Source organism: Alexandromys fortis, unplaced genomic scaffold (genome assembly GCF_014885135.2).
Source record: "Alexandromys fortis isolate MF-2015 unplaced genomic scaffold, M_Fortis_MF-2015_v1.1 scaffold_59, whole genome shotgun sequence".
NCBI classification, from domain to species: domain Eukaryota; kingdom Metazoa; phylum Chordata; class Mammalia; order Rodentia; family Cricetidae; genus Alexandromys; species Alexandromys fortis.
Window position 1 is genome coordinate 4098548 of NW_026067943.1, and position 20155 is coordinate 4118702.

Sequence of the window (20155 nt, forward strand, 5' to 3'; positions counted from 1 at the left end):
GGGCGGGGTGGTGGAAAGAGGTTGGAGTGCTCCCGGTTGGGAAGACCCTTCAAAGGTTTCTAAATCCTATTGGAGGCTTGAATTATTTCAGGAGAATGCAGTGTACTTTGATGTCCCCTAGGGGAGCCTGGCTGCTGCAGAGAGTCATTCACTGGGCCTGGGATTTGGTATGAATGACTGAATGCAAGCACTTGGGTACTGCTGATGACTGTTTACTTGAACATTAAATATGAAGATAAGATTTAAAAAAAAAAAACGGGGCTGGAGAGATAGATGGCTCAGTGGTTAAGAGCATTGCCTGCTCTTCCAAAGGTCCTGAGTTCAATTCCCAGCAACAACATGGTGGCTCACAACCATCTGTAAAGAGGTCTGGCGCCCTCTTCTGGCCTTCAGGCATACACACAGAATATTGTATACATAATAAATAAATTAATAAATAAATAAATAAGATTAAAAAAAAAAACATGGAGAAAAGCAACAGGCCCCTCTTCTGAAATGCTCACAGGGAGTTTGCAACTTGCTTAGGACACTGACAGAACCTTTCATGCAAACTGTCTAAAGCATTAGAGATGACGTCAGGCATAGCTGGATCCAGGCGCAAAAAAGGGTGACATCAGAAATCAGAGGCTCAGTCTCTCCCTCCTTCTTTCTCTCTCTCTGCCTCCTGCCCCCCCCAATTATAGGATTATCAGGTTATCTGTATGGTTAGTGATGGAAGAGCAGGTTTACATACTACTTGCAGTGTGTATCTTGTCCCTAAGTTATGTGTCTCAGCTCTGGGGCCCATTTGGGATACACATCTATCCTAGATATAGTCTGTTAAATGTGATGGAGCAGACAGAATGTTTGAATGGCCATCTGGCCACCTCTTAAGCAATGGAATGGATCAGTAGTACCCACGCACATGGACTGAGAGTCAGAAGAAAGCCCAGTTTCTAAAGAAGTTAGAACATGGCTGCCGGTGGGGTAGTGCTGTCTATGTGCTGCTTTTATAGGCTAATGAATAAAACTGCTTCAGCCACTGGCTTAGCAGAATAGGGCAAAGTAGGAATTCCAAGCAGATAGAGGAGGAGAGAGTAGGCAGAGTCGGGGAGATACCACGGAGCTGCTGCAGGAGACATGCACCAGAACTTTGCTGGTAAACCATGAGCCTCGTGGTAAAATATAAAATAATAGAAATGGGTTAATTTAAGATGTAAGAGCTATCCAATAAGAAGCTAGAGCTAATAGGCCAAACAGTGATTTAATTAATACAGTTTCTGTGTGGTGATTTTGAGTCTGGGCAGCCAGGAGCAAATAAGCAGCTTCTGCCAACAGGACAGGGAAGGATAGTTGCAGAGGTTCCTCCATCTTGTATTCTTGCTGAGGGCATTTCAAAGTTTAACTAGAATTAATGGAGGATTCTGTGGAAAATTACCCAACTCTATTCTAGGAGCCCAAGGTCAAGATAACCTAGCCAATTTATCTTACTTAATTAAATTGTCCGCTTGCGCAAACCTCCCCCTCCAGCTAATCACTTAGCTTCTGTTTAACTGCTTGCTTGTGCAAAACCTTCTTCTGTAGCAATGCCCTTACTCTAAACACTTGGAGCTACACTTGGATCTGGAATCCCCGTGTGTCATCCCAGTCACCTAGACTAAAGACTTTCAATTGGCTATAAATTCTGTCTGCTGAGTGGTCATCTCTGATGGGTGCCCATGACACTGGGGCCGTCAAATAGCAAAGGCCACAGATCAGGCCACCAGCTTATCAAGTAACCTTAGCGTCCTTCTTCCAAGCGTGGGTCTTCCCATGGCTGTGCTTACTTGCTCTCGTTTTGAGAATTAATCCTTCATGTAGGGGAACAGAGGCGCATGGAAAGGTACAGAATGTATGAGATGGACTGAGACCACCCAAGGCAGGTCTACTTGACTGCTCGGGGCAGAAGTTAAGAACACCACCTCAATATGGCCCAGACATTCATCATTGCTCCTTTGGACCCCAAACAACAGACTTCTTGGTTCACATACTCCCTCTAGACTTGCCCACTGTCCTAGTTACTGCTCTATTACTGTGAAGAAACACCATGACCAGGGCAAATTTTAAAATAAAGAATCTAATTTAGAGGCTTGCTTATGGTTCCAGAGGATGAATCTGTGACCATCACGGCAGGGGACATGGGGGCAGTCAGATGTGGCTCTGGAGCAGTAGCTGGGAGCTCACATCTGATCTATAAGAGAAAGAGAGACTGGGCTCAGGCAGGTTTTGAAACTTCAAAGCCCACCACCCAGTAACACACTTCCTTAGACCAGGACATACCTATTCCAACAAGGCCACTCCTCTTAATCCTTCCCAAACAGTTTCACTAACTGGGGACCACCTATTCAAACAAATGAGTCTGTGGGAGTAATTCAAACCCTCACATCCACTATTGAACACATGCAATAACACTAGAGTAAGTTTAAAATACAGACTGGCTCATGTTGTGCCCCTATTTCAGCCTCAAGCCGCATCTAGAATACAATTCCATTTCCCGCCTCTGTCCCACAGACTGGTCTGACTTCTGTCTTTCTCGATTTCATGTGTATCATTCAGACCTTTGTTCATGTGACTTTGCAAATAAACCATTTCTCTACCCCATTAGTCTTCCAAACCCTTACACTCAGGGTTCTTTATGCTTGGAGGATGCAGGGTAACCAAGGAGGCCTCGATTTAGACAGAAATTTCAGAGTGACTTACTTGCTTTCCACATCAGTGGGGCTGTGGGCCTTGACACTTGCCGATTCTCCCTTCTGATCTTCTCTGACCCTGATAGCCACGACTGCCCCCTTCCCTTCATTCTGCTCTTTGCTCAGAGTCATCTCATTCACAGACACCTCCCACAATCACTGAAACTAAAACAATTGCACTCACTCTCATCTTCCTGATTTTTCTTTGTAGTTTGTTAATATAGATTCTTACTATGTAGCTGAGGCTGGCCTCAAACCTCAAACACAAAATCCTCCTGCTTCAGCTTTCCATGTGCTGGGGTTACAGATATGTGCCAACACACCACTTTCTGCTTTATATTTTCTTTAAGTTGTTAAATTATATTCATGTGTTTACTTGTTTATTTGGGGGGCATGTATACCCCTCAATGCATGATCAGAGGTCAGAGAACAGCTTGTAGGAGCCTTCTCCTTCCACCATGTGGGCCTGGGGCTAGAACTCAGGTTGTCAGGTTGGTGGCTAATGCCTCTATCCCTTACCCCCTTTATTTTTCCTACTTTCTTTTGTTGGTTTGTTTTCTGCTTTTCAAGACCGTTTCTTTGTGTATCCCTGACTGTCCTATACCTAGCTCTAAAGACCAGGCTATTGTTGGGCAATATTTTCAGGTGTGTGACTTTTGTTTCTGCTGCATTTGTTTGACTTTGTGAAGCTGTGTTACTGTGCCTTTCTAAAATGCCTGATGGTCCTAATAAAGAGATGAACAGCCAATAGTGAGGCAGGAGTAAGGATAGGTGGAGTCAGCAGGCAGAGAGTATAAATAGAAGGAGACACCTGGGAGGAAAGAATTACAAGGAATAGCGGATTCAGGGGCCGGTCACCGAGCCAATTATGGAGTAAGGAGGAAAGAAAGGTATACAGAAATAGAGAAAGATAAAAGTCTACAGGCAAAAGGTAATCTGGATAATTTAAGAAAAGTTGACAAGAAACAAGTCAAGCTAAGGCTGGGCATTCATAACTAAGAATAAGCTTCCGTATGTGATTTATTTGGGAACTGGGTGGCAGGACCCCCCAAAAAGTCAAAAGAGCAAAAACATCACAGAACAGGCTGGCCTCAAGCTCACAGAGATCCACCTGCCTCTGCCTTCCGAGTGCTGGGATTAAGGGCGTGCACCACCACTGCCTAGTTCTAATACTTAATAATCTTTCTTTTCCTGTCTCTGCCAACATCCTATAAAGGAGGTTGAGGTTCCGGGAGAGGAATGAGAACTTTTTAAAATTATTGCCATGGCCTAAATATCCATAGAATGCCTGACACACAGAAGGAGCTTAACAAATGGATAGATGATGGATGTATGGATGGTGAGTTGGTAGTTCGTGGGTGGATGGGTGGATATATAGATGAATGGTGGGTGGATGGGTAATGGATGGATGGATGGACAGACAGTAGATGGCGAGTGGATAGACGTGTGGTAACTGGATGGATGTGTGGTAGATAGATAGGTGGTGGGTGAATGGTACACGACTGGATGGGTTGAAGAGATGTGAAAAGCTGGTGGATGGATGCAATAGATGGTTGTGTGGATGGAGAATAACCGGCAAGTGGATGGGTGGATAGTAGCTGGGGAGCAGCTGGATGAACGGTGAATGGACAGATAGGTGAGTCGATCGGTAGCTGGTGAAAGAATGGGGGAGTAGATGGTGAGTGGATGAGCCTCCAGTGAACAGCGGTGTGAATACCATCCAGGATGCTGGCTCTGGGGTCCGTCAGCCTCTAGTGAACAATGGTGTGAACGCTATCAAGGATCCTGGCTCTGGGGTCGGTCACCCCACTAATGACTCTGACTCTGCTGCTCAATTCCCATGCCCCTCCATACACATTTGTGGCCTGGCTTCCTCATGAAATTACTGCTAAAGTACAGTGAAGTAAACCAAGGAAAGCACATAGCACGTGCCCGGCCCCAACTGAGTGCTCAGAAGATAGCTGTGATGTTCATAGAGCGACCGACCATTCCTGTCAGGGTCCATCCCCCACCCAGAGCCCTGTGGTTTGAAGTTTGTGTCTGTCACACCGTCACTTCATAATTAAGCTGTTTTTCTCCCTGCTTTTATTAATCAGATGTGGTTGCTAATTAGAGCTTCTGATGAGCGTGGGGTAACCAGGGTGACAGCATTGAGCTGTTATCATTGTAGGCAAAACCGAGGAAATATGGCAATTTGGGTCTCCAGCTTGTCCCAATGAGCAATAACTCTGATCTCCTCCAGGGTCTCTAAGTCTGGAAAGAGCTTCCACACTCCTCCCTCCTCTGTCAACTCTCTAGAGACTCTTGCAGCTCCCTAGCCTCGGGCGGGGCCTGTGACTGCATCATCTCACAAAGTGTTTAGCTGAAGGCTTAATATGTTTTGTTTCTAAAATCAAAGTGGTGCAGATTGCTAAGAGGGGCGAAGTTTTCCAGGCCTGAAAAGAAAGGCTCTTCATCTTAAGGGTTACATTTTGTGCACATCTGTATCTCTTCCAGATGTGCTCACAGCAGTAGAACTGTCAATCCAAAGGTTTTTGCATTTTCAGGGTCGTTAGCACTTACTGATAAGCTGTCCCCAGGAAGTTGTGTCCATTTTTATCCCTGCTGGAAGCGTTTGGTAGCAATCACTCCGCTGTGCTCTTTCGAAACTGGGGCTTGCCATTAAGTCTTTGTCAGTTTGACAGCTAAGAGACCTCAAACATGAGCTTACATTCTTGATGTTATTTTTATCTGTGTAAGTGTTTTGCCTGAATGTTATGTATGTGTAGTACCCACAGAGCCCAGAAGAGGCTATCAAATCCCTTGGAACTGGAATTACAGATGGTTGTGAGCCCACCATATGGAGCTGGGAACTGAACCCCGGTCCTCTGGAAGATTAGTCAGTGCTTTCCACCTCTGAACCATCTCTCCAAGCCCAACTGTGAGCTTCTATTTCTTTGAATTTTACTGATGGTGCAACTCTCTTATGTGGTTTCTGGCTTTTGGTATTTATTTGATGGATTTATAGTAGCTCATACACATCTTGATTTTTAATGTATGTATGTATACTTGTTTAGTAACACGCTACATGCCATGTTTCTGATCTTGTGACAAGGTTCCCGAGATATAACCATGAGAGGAAAGGGTTCACAGGCGTCACAGGTTCATGGTCATTTGATCTGTGGTGGCATGGCATATTATAAATGGTACATGTAGTGAAGCCAGTGTGCTCACCTCATGGTGGCTGGAACACAGAGAGAGAAAGGAAGACCCTAGGGTCCCAATATCCCCCTTCAAGGTCAGACGCACACCCAGGAAACTATGTCCTTCTGCTAGGCCGCTCCTCCCAAAATTCTCTCCACCTCCATTGGCATCATGGGTGGGGACAAAGCACTGGTATGTGGGCCTTTGGAGGGACACTTCAGACCCAAACTACAGCATCTATTGACAATATTAACATTGTTTATTTATGTTGAAAATATAGATGAAATCTGAGTGGCCAAAAAAAAAAATCACAGGATGTATATGTTTGTCACATGCACATGCATATTTCATGTTGCCTTAGTTACTATTGTTATAAAGAGACACCATGACCAAGGTAACTCTTGCAAAGGAAAACATTTAACTGGGTTCTTGCTTACAGTTTCAGAGACTTCATACATAATTATCAACACAGTGGGGAAATGGCAGCAAGCAGGCGTGGTGCTGGAGAAGTAGCCGTGAGCTACATTCTGATCCACAGGCAGGAGAGAGAGAGGGAGAGGGAGAGAGAGAGAGAGAGAGAGAGAGAGAGAGAGAGAGAGAGAGAGAGAGAGAGAGAGAGAGGTGGGCCTAGCATGGGCTTTTGAAAGATCAAAGCTCACCCCTAGTGACACACCTCCTCTATCAAGGCCAAGCCTGCTCCAACAAGAGCACACTTCCTAGTCCTTCCCAGACACCTCATCAACTGGGCACTAAGCAATAAAACTGATGAGCGGAGGGAGGAGGGGGGGACAATCTCATTCAAAACACCGCATGTGTTTACTGATACCCTCTTTCAGTGAGCCAGTTTCCTACAGTCTAGTCTATGGTTCCCTAGCTCCTGACCCTTGCCAGTTTGACATGGATTTTGAACACAAAGCTACAAAAACATTTGAGCCCTCTCTTTTTCCAGTCCCTCTCTTCTGGAGTAGATGGGAGCCTCTGTCACCTTCTGCTGTGTCTTCCTAAAGGGCCGAGGATTGGTGGCTCCCAAGCATCACATTTCCAGAAAAGGCCTTGAACACAGTGAGTACCCGGATGGGGCCATGCTGACTGCTTCCTGTGATGCCACGGCAGCGACAGTCTCTCTCTTCTCTCTCCTGGCTCTTGGGGGACCTTTCCTGAGACACTGTTCCAGGTCATAGAGCCATTTCAGGGCTGCTTGAAGAGACCAGTGCTAGAGTAATGGTAGCAGGTCTTGAGCCAGCACCTCCTAACCCATGGAATACAGGGGACCCTCATGTTAGCATTCCAGCCATATTCTCTGTTGTTTTTTTTTCAATTTTTCATTTGTGTGTATAGTGGCTTCCCATGGGACCAGCATCTTGTCACCTTGTTTGTGTCCCAGACATGGTTGTTATTTTTACAGTGAGAAATGCATAATAAACTATATTTTTAAAAATACAGTCCTCCCTTCGAGGAGGACAATTCACTGACAAGAACATTTCATTGTGACGCACATCAATTAAGGTCTGTGCATATTTCGCTCTTGATAGCTTTCTTGTGCTAGCAGATGCTAATGGGGCATAAACAGAGAGCCTATTTTTGATGGACACATCTAATAATATCTAACACTGTCTCTGGAGAAATCAAGGGAGAATAGGATTATTCCCTAGCTATTCCTTGTCAATGCCTTGGTAGTCTGCTCAAGGCCACCATCAGTTCAGGTTTGGTAGAAACTGGGGGAGAGGTGACAGTAGTCTATTGATGGGCTAGATGACTTTCAGTGGCAACAGGTACATCAGGTAGGAATGGGCAGAAAGATGCGCTGTCTGGGAAGGGAGGTAGAGCAGGGCGGGGCGGGGGGGGGCTGACTAGTAAGGGCCCTGGCAAAGATGTCCTTACAAGACCCATCATAGGGAAGCGTCCACACCCTTCTACCTCTATTCTGCTCCTTTCCGAGTGCCAGGGCCATGTGGACTGGCTCAGACTTTGGCAATCCCAGGGTGCTGATGTCAAGGCCTCTGGCAAATGACTTCCCCTTCGCAGTGATGGCAGGACAGAAGGAGTAAGGGAAGGAATTATGTTTGCTGGATGCCTGCTATACAGCCAGCACTGTCTCCTGGAATGCTCCTTCCCACAAACCAGGAAAAAAAACACAGCTTACTATCTCTACTAGTGGGTGAGTAACCTCAGGCCCTCAGAGGTAAAGCACACAGCCCTAATCTGGACACCTGAGCCCTGATCTTTGTCCCTCACCACCGTGACCTCCATTGGCAGAGAAGGCACCAGGTGCAAGGCAAAGAGCTGAGACTATGCAAGTTAAGGCAGGATGGTGACCAGGAAAGCTCAGAGTTTGGTCTCCAGGACGTTTCAACAGGACCTCTAGAGTCAGCTCTATCCCTTCTGACTGCCCCTCTGTAGGTGCAGCTGCGCTTCAGGTGCTTTTGCTGGGTGCTTCATTGCAGCAACGAGAGAAAGCAACTAATACAGAAAATTGGGGCCGAGAAGCCGAGCCATTGCTGTGGCCATGTGGTCATTATGACTTTGGAATTAATTTATGAGAAGGATGTAAATGTGAAAGTCTTCCCCCCCCCCCCCCCCGCCTTGGGCTCCAGAAGCCCTAGAATGCTTTAAGCAGAATTTGATGGGCCATTCTGGTGGGAGTTTGGGAAATCAGCCATCTGAAATGAAGTAGTAAAGACTGTACTCATGGGGGTTTTAGAGAGCATAAGGACTCCTACTGGGAACTGGGCTGGAGGCCATTTGTGCTGTATTCTGGCAAAGAATCCTTGCATTTTGTTCATGTTCTGAGAACTTGAGCGAGGCTGAATTTAAAAGCAATGGACCTCTATTTGGCAGAGAAAATACCAATAAGGTCTAGCGTTTAGGTTATGATTATGGTGTGCCTGTCGCTGTTATGTTTAGTGAGGTTTGTAATGAGACTTCAAAGCAGAAGGATGTGGAAAATGGGTAATTTGTCCAAAGCTGTGCTGAGGTGAGTGTAGAGAAAGTAGCCACAATTGCAGAAATGGCACCTTTCAGGAGAAACCTTGCTCTCTGTGCTGGAAGGATGCCCTCGGAGCAAGACTGCCACAGGGCCACAGATCTTAGCACAACTGGTTCCATGATGGAAGTACCATTCAGACCATAAAACTCAGCACATAGGCGACATCACCTGATAAATCAAAAACAAAGGCCTAGCCCATCAAAGACCTTAGTTGTGGGAAAGTGTCTAATGCACTAACCTTGCTTTTTGTCCAACTGTTCTTGTTAACTGAAGGATGTCAACCCAGGATATGGTTTTGTGCTTAAAAGCTCACCCTGAGAAGGGCTTGGGGCCACACTGGGATCCCAAACATTCAGTGTAGTTGCCAGGCGGCTAATGAAGATTTTCTGTTGGCTTAAATCCATGCCATGTCCAAGTAGTCTTCTCTGGTGGATACCCCACAGCAAGACCTCCCCCACTGAAGGCCCCGACTTATGGAATGCAAATGAATTTAGAAGGGAGGGAACTTGACCTGAGGATGCCTCCAAAGAGGTTCTCCACTTGACACCAGAGAGGCCATTGCATGGAGCTGTGAAGAGATGCTGGGCCACCAAGGAATAAAGCTGGCCCAGGGGAGAGGATCTGCTGGAGGCAGGAGACCTGGAAGGCTAGGCTGCTCAAGCCCTGTAGGGCTCAGGTGAGGCCACCAAAGAGCTCCAGGTGCCAGATCTGGAACTTTAGGGTTTGTCCTGTTGAATCTTGATCTTTTTGATCCCATCTTTCCTTGCTATGTCCTTGTTCCCCTGCTTTGGAAGAAGAAGGTTTACTGTACAATCAGAGACTTTTATGTTGCTCAGAAATACCTCAAACTCATTCTGTAACCAAAGATGATCTTAAACTCTAACATGCTGGATTATAGGCATGGACATGGGGCTTCTGAATGTGCTGTTAGAAAGGTTAAGATTTCGGAGACTTTTAGAGATGAATATCCTGTGAGATAGGCCAAGGTTGTACAGCGTTATGATTCAGTGATGTGTTCAGGAGTCAGGTTGACAGGGAGTAGACTTTGATGCTTGGTCTTTATTGTCAACTGGATTAGGAATCACCTGGGAGACATAGCTCCTCCCACCGGAGCAGGGGTGGTTCCAGAAAGGCTCAGCTGAGGTGGGAAGACCTACCCTGAACATAGGAGTTCCATGGGCTGGGATCCAGGCTGAAAAAAAAAGGGGGAGGGGGGTGATAGCTGAGCGCCCACATTCTTCTTTGCCTCCTGACCATGAGGGCAGTGTGATTAGTCATCTCACACGCCTGTGGCCATGCCTTCTTGCCATGATGTGCCAGACACCCTCCAATGGAAGCGTTGTAAAATACACAGTTGCTTTTGTAAAATACACGGTTTCCTTTTATTCTAATGGGCTTTGGTGGATCGCTGGCTGGAATTTGAATGCCCTGTATAGTGAGATAAAATATATTGTGCCTGGGGTTAGCTCCTTGATCTTGAGCAGTGCCCTGAGGTCGCGTGCGAGGATGTCTTGTGCTGAGAAAATGCATGCCCAAGGGTGCAGAACTAACTCGTCTGCAACTTAGCCCGAAGTACCTCGGAAACATGTAACACACACATGCAGCATGTGTAGTGAGAAGATGACAAAGGCAGGCAAAAGATGTGACGGCTTTACTAAACAGACGAAGTACTGACAGGTGAACGTGGCCAGCACGGCGGGAAGTACAGAGGATCCTGGGTTCAGAGGTCAAAAGTATGTTAAGGGTGAGAGGCTCCAACTTTCTCATGGCTAGGGCTGTCCAAAAATAGAACAAATGGCCCTAGTCCTTAGGGAGTGAGCTCACCATCCCTGGAGGCATGTAAGCAGAGCAGGAAGTGGCTGCACACCTGGCAGGGGCTGATTCTGACAGCGATGGGCTTCTGAGCTGATCCCATGGAAGAAGGGACTTGAGATAAGTATTTTTCCTTTTCCTCGAGGCTCCCTCACTGTGAGAATAACGTTCCCTAGGAATCATGTTGCTAAATCCTGATGGTCAAAACGTTGCCTTTTCATTTAGGAGTGTTTTAAGTTGAAAGTTTATAACGAATTCAGCACCTCCTGGGACTTTATTTGAAGTAAGGGAACTGACTTCAAAAAGGCTCATGATCATGTAGGACCCACAACTGGGCTTCACCTGAGCTGAAAGCCAACCCGGAAGTCACAATCCCCTCTCCTCAGCCTTGCCAGGGTCCTACTCCCAAGACAGACCATTGTGAGGTTGTGGTTGTCTCCCCCAGCCCCACCCACAATGTCTCAGCTCCATCCTGCCCTCTCCTCACCTCCTGCAAGGGCCATCATCTTGGCTCACCAGCCCACTGCTGAGGCCCCTTTTGGTTCCCCAGGCCTCCGATTCTTTCTCCACACTCAGCTAGAGTATAATGGCGAAGGCCTAGCCGGGGAATGAGTGTGCCTCCTGCAGCCAGAGATCCATACTCAAATCCCAGAGGTCCTGCAAGCCCCTGCCCTGCTGGCACTCAGCCTCAGGCCTCTTCCCTGACCCCGGGTCTCTCCCATCCTCCAACTGAATCATCTCTGCCACGGAGCCCTTCTGTGGCATCCACTATCTACTTGGGAGAATTCTCACACTTCTGGGTCCCTCCAAAGTACCCTGTCTCTGCAAGAGCATTTCCATTGTAGAATATTATTTTAACTATGTAAAGATGTGTTGCACTTGTTTGTGCTGTGGAATATTACTGTAACTATGTAGAAGTGTGTCACTTTTGTTTATGCTGCATTTGTTTAATGACACAAGGATGTGTGTTTAATTCTGTAAAAATGTGTTGCAAATGTTTCACCTTGCCTGCCTAAGACAGTCACCTGATTGGTTAATAAAAAGCTGAGCAGCCAATAGCTAGGCAGAGAAAGGATAGGCGGGGCTAGTGGGCAGAGAGAATAAATAGGAGGCAGATGCCAGAGGAGGAATGAGAGAAGAAAGAGGAGAGAACAGGGTACGTGCCTGGGATGAGAAACCAGGAGGCTGCCACCAGCCAGACATGAGAAGCAGTGAAAGTAAGATACACAGAAGGAAAGAAAAGTAAAAAGACTCAAGGCAAAAGGTAAATAAAGAGAAACAGGCTAATTTAAATTAAAAGAGCTAGCCAGAAATACGCCTAAGCTAGGCCGGGAGGTGGTGGCGCACGCCTTTAATCCCAGCACTAGAGAGGCATAGGCAGGCAGATCTCTATGAGTTTGAGGCCAGCCTGGCCTACAAGAGCTAGTTCGAGGACAGCTAGGACTGTTACACAGATAAACCCTATCTCCAAAAAAAACTAAGTCCTCATAATAAGTGTCTCTTTCATGATTTGGGAGCTGGTTGGTGACCCAAAAGAAAGAAGCCTGCTACACTTTCCTCCAGTCAGCTCCCGCCCTCACCCTGTGCTCTGGAGGCTCCTGGACTTATGCAGGTGAGGCGTTCCTTGCAGCCTCGTCCCCGTGGAAACAGACTTTTCCTCTCCGGTGCCTGCCATGCCGTAGACGCTGTCACTCCACTCATCCAGTTTCACTCTCTGCAGTTTCTATTACAGCTAATTTGAAAATAATACATGGAGAATTCCAGAAATAAGCAACTCATTTGCTTTAAGTTGTGTGCCACCCCGGGTACCGCGAAGAAGGCCCACATCATCCTGCTTCATCCCACACAGGATGTGAGTCACGCCATTGTCTGGCATGTCCACGCTGGGAACACCGCTCCTCATCTAGTCACTTGGTAGCTGACTTGGTCACCAGACAGAGGGGACTGCCACAGTACCACAGTGCCACAGTTCAGGAGACCATTGATGTCATAGTCTAATACCGCCGCGATGCTTACGCTGTGTGCCTCTCTGCGACTCGCCACACAGGCATGACGTCAGCTGGCATCGCAGAAGGGTGAGTACGGCACAGTGGGCACAATGGGATGCTCCAAGAGGCCTTGTTCGTTGAACTTTTGCCATAGCGTAAGGGAGACTGTTCGTGTTATCTGTTGTGGATTTCTTACCGTACCTAATCTATAAATGAAACTGCCCTGGTATGCATGCGTAGGAGGAAACATAGCCGGAGCAGGGTTGATATGATTCGCGATTTCAGAAATCCACTGATGTCTTAGAGCACGTCCCCCTGGAAAAGCAGGGAACGCTGGGACTGTGAATTGAAACAGTTGTTGGGATGAACAAGAGAGAAAGCCAGAAGGCAGAATAAATAAGCTTTTCCTTAAGAAACCAACAAGCAAATGAATTAATGGGTGACATCATCAGTGCCCATAGATGGCTAAGGGACAGGACCTTCTGCCAAACTTTGAAAGTGCTTGTTCCCAAACCTGGCTACAGGTTCAAGGCCCCACCCCACCCCCATCTCAGATCCACTCACTCAGCATCTTTAGATGCAGGACCGAGTCTCGGCATTTTAAATTCTCGGAGTGTAAGCCCCAGACCCTCAGCTAAGCGGAGAATCTGCGTTCTTTCAGTTGCACTATGCTCATAAAGGAGGCGATGTGGGGCTGCTCATTTGCATGTCTGATAAGCTTTCGGTGCTTTAGCTGCTGGCTGGGGTCAACTGAGACTGTGCTCGGGACCTCTATACAGCGAGAGGGCGGAGGAGGGGGGAGGTGCTGCACGCTGGTCTGGGGCAAGAAGCTAAAGCGTGGGGTAGATTGCTCCATCCAATATTGTTCTCTTTCCTTTCTCATCTTCATCGATGACACAGCTGGGGTCTGGGGAAGGGTGGCGATTTGCCCAAAGCCTGCTATCCATCTTAGAAAATAAAATGAGTTTAGAGCATTGGTATGTGTCTCGGTCACTCGTGTTTGATGCCTGGTGCTCAAGGCCAGGCCCCTTAGCTAGCCTTTCCTCTGGCTAGTTGATAGTAACCATGCCAGGCCCCTCTCTAAAGATGGGGGTGGGGATCAGCTCTATTTCCTGGCTTGTGAAGGAAGGCAAGGGCTATGCAGGCACCCTACATCTCACATTATAAAGGAAGTAGCAGAACTGTGCCCCCCCCCCGCTGGGCCCTCTGCCCTGGGCGGGGGAGGGGAAGGGGGGGTGAACTGAATACTAAGGCCTGGGGAGTCAGGTATTGACTCCTTTTCTTTTCATAGAAGGTCTCCCGTGGGGTCCTTGTATTTCACACAGCTCGTCCGCCTCTCTGCCTGTTTCATGCTCTCTGGAGATGGCATTTAGAGGCAGTGGGCTGGAGACCAACAGCCACTTACCCCCTTTTTCCTCCGCACCAAGCTCTGATTTTGTTGGGTATCAGGCAGCTTCATGCTATAGGTGAATATGGTTCTGCCCCCAGTGGTTGGTGAATCTTTAATGAGTCTATTCTAGTCATGTGGTTCTTTGCCCTGGATAGCAGTTAATAGGAATCTGGGCATAGGAGTAATCCTAGCCAACAAGGTATGGTGGGCAGACCTGGAAGCATAGAGTTAGGAAGGCTTTGTGAGGTTGTTTGATGCTTGCCTTTGTTTGGTTGTTTTTTGAAGACAAGGTCTCTGCATCCCCAGCTAGCCTAGAATTCACTAATGTATACTGGGCTGGCCTCCGTCTCACAGATCTATCTCCCTGCTTCTGCCTCCTGAGTGTTGGTATCAAAGATACATGCCACCATGCCCAGCAGTTTGGGGTCTTATATGATGGGAAAAAAGATGGACACATGGCTGGAGAGGTAGATAAATGGTACACAAGAGTCATGACCAAAATGTTTAATGTAGTACTAACAGCAGAATTCGGGTAGCAGACATTCAGGCGGTCGCTATGCTATTAACTTGCCTATGTTTTGAAGTTTTCATCATAAAAAAACTGAAAGATGATGCCAAGTTTTTAATGAAGCCAGGTGTGTGTAAGCTCTAGGAGCCAACAATTCTATTCCTACGTGTTTGCCTAACAGAGTGGCAGGCTTAGTGTTGGTCCCAACCCCCTTCCCGCAAATGACAATTGGGGCTCAGCTCAGGCTGGACTGCGACCCGTAAACACTCGTGTTCTTCAGACACCTTGTAAAGTGGGTTTGTTTGCCAGGGAAAAGCCACTACTTTCTTATCCGCTGCTACAGTCGTCGTCATTGTCCCCCCCCCCCCCCATCTCTGGAGAGAGCATCCAGTTCTTCAGTAATTCAAACCGGCTTCCAGAAGATCACAGCTCCACGCTAGTTCCTAGGCTGCTCTAACTAATCCTGCCTCCTCCCAGATACCCATTCTCTTTATAACCAGTGAGTTCACCACACACACACACACACACACACACACACACACACACACACACCCCATCCCTCTTCTCTCTCTCTCTCTTCTCAAGAGACAGCCTTGGCAGTAGGGAATAAACTTTTTCTTTTCCACCCCCGGAGCAGCCATTTTGCTAGTTTCTTCACTGTGCCCTGCAGTAGTGTTTATCAAAAGATAGTGCAGATGATAGCATTCGGCACATCATCTCAACAGCCCTCCACTGGAGGCCACGATGCTCATCAGCAGAAGGACGGGCGGACTGTGAGATTTCCAAATAACAGACATATAAATGAACAAGCCCACACAGCCAAGGGACAGATGAGATTTCATCAGTCATGGTGCTGGGCAAAGGCACTGAGAATGCTGTGTGCGGCAGCATGAATGTAAAGCTCACAGAGGCTGGTCCAAGCTGTAGTGGGAACCTCAGGGCATTGCTTACCTATGCTGGAGAAAAGACCAGAGGGGTACAGAGGAGTCCTGAGGGTGGGGCGGGGCTTGGTGGTCTGGTGCCAGCTGCAGGCAGGTTGTGGGACCTCACACTTTCTTCTTTATTCTGTGCCTTGGTTATGAGTTTAAAATGCACATCCCTGTAGGGAAATGCCCCTCCCTGACTCTCTGCAGTAGGGTGGGGTTGCTTAACATCTCTCCTGCCATCCTATGGCCAAGTGTGGACAGGCCAGCCTTCAAAGGCGGCACACAGGAAGGATGGAGCATGGCCTCTTGACAGCATCTTTGGCAACCTTGACTCTGACCTCTCTCCTGGCTTCCATTTGGCATGGCAGATGCCTTCACTGGCTGAGCCCTTTGCTGGAGCTGGCACAATAAACCTAACAGAAAAGGCCAGAGGGAAGCTGGGGTCCCATAGGTACAAGACAGGAAACAGAATCATGGCAGCTTTCCCCTGGGAAAGAGAGCTGCTTTGACTGCTGGGGAAACTGAGGCACAGAAAGGCAAGGGCAGAATGTTAGACACAAAGCAAGGTGGTCATGGAGCTGGGTCACTGGCCCTTTTCCTGTATTCTAGGACAGTGTGAGTGACGGCTTGCTCCTCCCTGCACCGCGTCTGTGGTCTCTTCTCCTCAGGCCTCCCTTGATGCTAGGCTGAGATGTCCTGAGGGCCAGGCAGCTAGGACAGATTCTCTGGAAGTCCTGAAGAGGAACAAGTGTGGGGTGGCCCAAGGGCTGCTCACCCATCAGCTACCCTCCCCTCCTGGCTGGTAAAATGAAAAACCCTTTTGTTCAGGCAGGGGCCCCCCACGTCCAGCTCACTCTTCTTCCACCTCTTTGCTCTGCCCAGAGCAGAAGATAACCTCCGTCCCCCAAGCTGGCCATTCCAGATTCTTTTTCCAAGCCCTGGCTCTAGGGCCCTTCTACAAGACTTTCTGGACTCGCCCACTTGGAATTGCTAAGTTCCTAGAGGCCACGTCCTTGCTCTGCCACAGGAACTAACCTGACCAGGCGGTGACGGAATAAAAACACACACACAGGAAAGCTGGGATCGGGTGAACTGGGTCCTCTGATGGAGGAACCTCGGCACCCTGGAAATGCAGTATGCTAATTATATAAAGTTGAACTGGGAGACAGGTTATTGCATACAGCTGAATGAAAAAGTGTGGTTATTACATACAGATAAACAAGGAGGTGGGATTTATGGTACACAGCTGGATCAAGGAGGCAGGCTTAGTTAATCTCAGTAGGAGCAATCTCTGTAGGGGCAATTTCCAGGCCACACACATGGAGGGAGGGAACCATGGTGGACTTCTACATATACTATCAACATCAGAATATGGACCAGGGGATATATTTGCCATCCCTCTGAGCTTCACCTTTAGGGGAAAGGTTTTGCCATTTTCCTGTGGGTCTTGAGGCTATATGGTCCTTGACACGACTGTGCCCATATCTATAGCACACATCTGTCAGGACTTCACCCACTAAGAGCTTCCTCTACTCCGCATACCAGACAGGCAGAAAATAGGCAGAAAGTCTCCCGTGCCCAGCTCTGGAGAGGCACATCCTCATGCAGCTGTTTAACAGCTGGGATAGCAGCACAGGCTTCCCAGACCCTGATGGCAGGCTGGGAAACTGAGGACCAGTCAGGACAGGAGACCTGTGTTAAATCACATCATTCTTCCCATCCGAAGATGATGAGCCCTGACATAGTCTGGAACTGTCCAGCCTATCAGGAAGCACAGAACCCTGCTGGGGCGTTCCTGGAAAGACTAGGACAGAACCAAAAGCTTGGTGCTCAGCAATGCATAGAGTCCACCCAAAGCTCTGAGAGATGGATACCACCAGTGGTCCCAGCCCACAGAGAAGAAACCAGCTGTCAAATTACCTGCTCATCGCCAACATACTCGATTTCTTTCCCTAGCAACTAAAGCAGCCAGCAAGAGCTTCCATGGTGTTTAAATAAACCTACAGACTTGTTGGAAAGCATAGTGGGCAGGGCCAGCAGGGCCAGAGAGGAACACATCCCATAATAAATGGTGAACACATGCATATAATTTGGCAAGAGAGAGTAAGAATGTGTGTTCCTTTGTGTGATCTTTGACTCAGCCCTTCCAGTTTCCAGACTTATTTTCTTAGTCATTGCTCAGAGATGCGACCAACATTTCCAGAAATGTCACCATGGCATTGCATGTGACAGCAGCCATAGAAGAAAGAACTCGCTGGAAGCTTGAAGGCAGGCTTTTCAGGATAGATCTTTGAGCCCCCACCCTCAGGCCAGCAAACACCCCTCGGCTATTCAAAGTGACGTTGGAAAAGAACAGCAAATGTCACTTTGCTTCAACAGGTCACAGTTTGGTGATGGGTAAAATTAGGATGCAAGGTTCCACATTCAGATCGTCCCTGACTCTCGAGGACCAGATGTCTTTAGCTGGGCTGTCATCTAAAAGTGACAGGCATTTGGCAGCAGCCATGTCTCGAGTCTTTTGCTTTGAACTGTAGTCTTTCCTGGGCTGGTAATATTCAGTGTAACACTATGTTGCCGTGTAGAGTGAGAAACTGAGCCTCTCATCAGTCCCTGCATGAGATGAGCCCACTGCCACTCTGCCACTGTCATGTGACGAATCGAGGGCGTGGGACCCGTTGAGTGTTTCCTACGCTTTTCAACTTCTGATATTTTCTGAACATATGCTCTATTGGGATGCAACCCTATCTTCACATAGTACCTCTCAGACCCTGTTGTCTGTTGATCCTCAGTTGGAAGGAGATCTTGGGAGCTGGGGTAGGTATGCTATCAACATTAATCAGAGTACCAGCTACGTTTGCTGCAGAGGTAGGCAAGATGCTTGTTGTCATCCCTGCTCTTGGCAACTGTCCTAGTTTAGGTTACTATTGCCAAGATGAAACATCACTGCAAAAGCGAGTTTGGGAGGAAAGGGTTCATTTGGCTTATGCTTCTATATCACTGCCCATCATCAAAGAAAGTCAGGACAGGAACTCAAATGGAAGGAAACTGGAAGAACAGATGCAGCTTGCTGGCTTCCTTAGCGTGCTTATAGCACCGAGGACTACCAGCACAGGTGATGGGACATCGTCTGCAGTAGACTGGACCCTCCTCCATCCATCACCAACTAAGAAAATGTCCTATAGACTTGACTACAGCCCAATCCAATGGAGGTATTTTCTCAATTGAAGTTCCCTCATCTCAGATGAAGTTAGCTTGTATCAAGTTGACATATAACCAGCCAGCGTAGCAGATCCAGATGTGGTGGCACACACCTGTACCAGGCAGGCAGATATCTGAGTTCAAGGCCAGCCTGGTCTACAGGGAGAGTTCCATCCAGGACAGCCAGGGCTACACAGAGAAATCCTGTCTCAAAAAAACAAATAACAAAACAAAACAAAAAAAATAAATAAACCCCAAAAACCAACTACCCAGCCCAGAAACCTTTCATGATAGTTGCTCTTGCTCAGCTCAGTGTCCTCAGGTGGGACCCAGAGGCACAGGAAATTAGACTTTGAGCTGCTGTCGTGTGGATCCAGAACTGGAGTGCCAGAGCTCATGTTGTCTGTCACTGTGAACCACACATGAGCAGGAACAAGACCTGAAACTTTAAGTTATTCAGAAGGCCAGCAATATAAGGAGGAGACCAGTTCACACTTAGGAAACACAGACTACCTCAGTCATAGTCACGTGATCAGCCTCATCCCCGAGTTTTGTGGTGTCAAAGTCCTCCTTCTTAGTTGTCTCTCTGTACCTGCATGTTCGAGGCATGCTGAACTGTTCATAGGGCGTTCATGCAGACTTCTCAGGTGTGGGGGGAAAACCTGCCCTGATAACACAAGACACAAAAGTGCCCTGTCTGTCTCTCCTTTACCACTGGAGGTCTATGTGCTAAAGACTTAGTCTCTTGTTGGCACTTTTAGGGGAGGGTGGATGCTTTAGAAGGTGGGGCCTAGTGAGACAGGCAGGGTAGGGAGACCATGTTCCCTTCAGCGAGTGCATTGTTTGCCAGAAGCCTAAAGGAAACAGATGATCACTCACAGAGTGAAGCCCTCGGAGCAAAAGAACCAGAACCCTTTCCCCAATATATGCTGATCGCCCCAGGGCTTTGCCACAGTACCTGCCCTCTAGGACCTATGTCATGCCCCTCCCCTGCCCCTGCTTTCTTCTTCCCTTGAAGCATCCCAGCTGCTGGGATGACTTTGCGTGTGGCTGGTTCAAGTGCACACAAACGTTCAGCACTCTCTTCTAAGCTGTTTTCAGTGATCATCAATCACTTTTATAATCAAGGTGGAGAGAAGGCAATAAAAATCAGTGGGTCATGCAAAGAGGATAGAAAATTTCTGAAGATGGCTCTCCCCCAGGTGTTAGCGATGATTGTTGCCAGATGGTGGGAGAACGATTGCACTCGGGATCTTTCCCTTTGTTATTTTTTTCCGTGGAAAGGGAGTTCGTGGGTTTAGAATTCTGGCATGTTGTCTCCTGAGGTTCCACGAGGGTGGGGGGTCTGCCGTGGCTGGAGGGGGGGATCCTGAAGATGGAGGTGGTACCTGTAGACCCTTGGTGGCACCCCATCTCCCCACCAGCCTGGGACATGACCACTCCCCCCTGCCATACA